This window comes from Arachis ipaensis, chromosome B08 (genome assembly GCF_000816755.2).
Source record: "Arachis ipaensis cultivar K30076 chromosome B08, Araip1.1, whole genome shotgun sequence".
Classification (NCBI taxonomy): domain Eukaryota; kingdom Viridiplantae; phylum Streptophyta; class Magnoliopsida; order Fabales; family Fabaceae; genus Arachis; species Arachis ipaensis.
In genome coordinates, this window is record NC_029792.2 from 14086234 (window position 1) to 14087212 (window position 979).

Consider the following 979-nt stretch of genomic DNA (forward strand, 5'->3'; position numbering starts at 1 on the left):
GATTTTTGAATTGTCTAAGAGTGGCTATTCATCAGTCATCAATGTTGGGTTTACTTTTTGAGATAGGACCTATCTCTTTGTATTTGTGTTAGACATGTGAGTAGTAGGTAACTTAAAAGATACCTTACTAAAATTCTATTTGTTTAAAAAAATACCTGACCCATCATGTGTTTAAAATAATTTTCTTTACAAGTTGGTCCAAATTTTAACCAACATTTGACATATGTATAGTAAGGGTTTAATTTCTAAAGATGGGTTTTCACTTCCTCATTATTCTCCTTTATGAAGAGAAAAGACATCAAGTCAAAGGATTCATCAATCACCTCTAAATTTGTCTGTATCATTGTTATTTATAGGCTTTTGTCTTAGGTTTACACATATACACAGTGAAAAATCACATATTATATAGAATAAACACCAAAACAACAAAAAAAAAAAATCACAAAACATAATTTTTAATTTTTCTGTATCTCTATATATTTTCAATATAGATGAGAATAAATACTTATGTTTTGTCTTATCTTGTTGCTCGATCCATCAAAATTCAAAAGACTAGAGTTATTTACGAATTAGATTGGTTTGGATTTAAGAAAAAAAATCAAACTGATTAAATTTAATTAGTTCGAGTTGGTTCGAATTTAATTTTTTTTAAGTAAATCCAAATCAATTTGGACAGATTAGATTTGAATTGAATTAGTTTAGATGATTAGGTATCTGATTGAAACTCGATCCATCAAAAGACTAGAGTTATTTACGAATTAGATTGGTTTGGATTTAAGAAAAAAAATCAAACTGATTAAATTTAATTAGTTCGAGGTTCGAGTTGTTTAATTTTTTTTAAGTAAATCCAAATCAATTTGGACAGATTAGATTTGAATTGAATTAGTTTAGATGATTAGGTATCTGATTGAAACAAAAGATGAGGAGGAGGAAGATGAAGAGTTTTGAATTATGCAGAACTTATCAGAATAAAGATGCA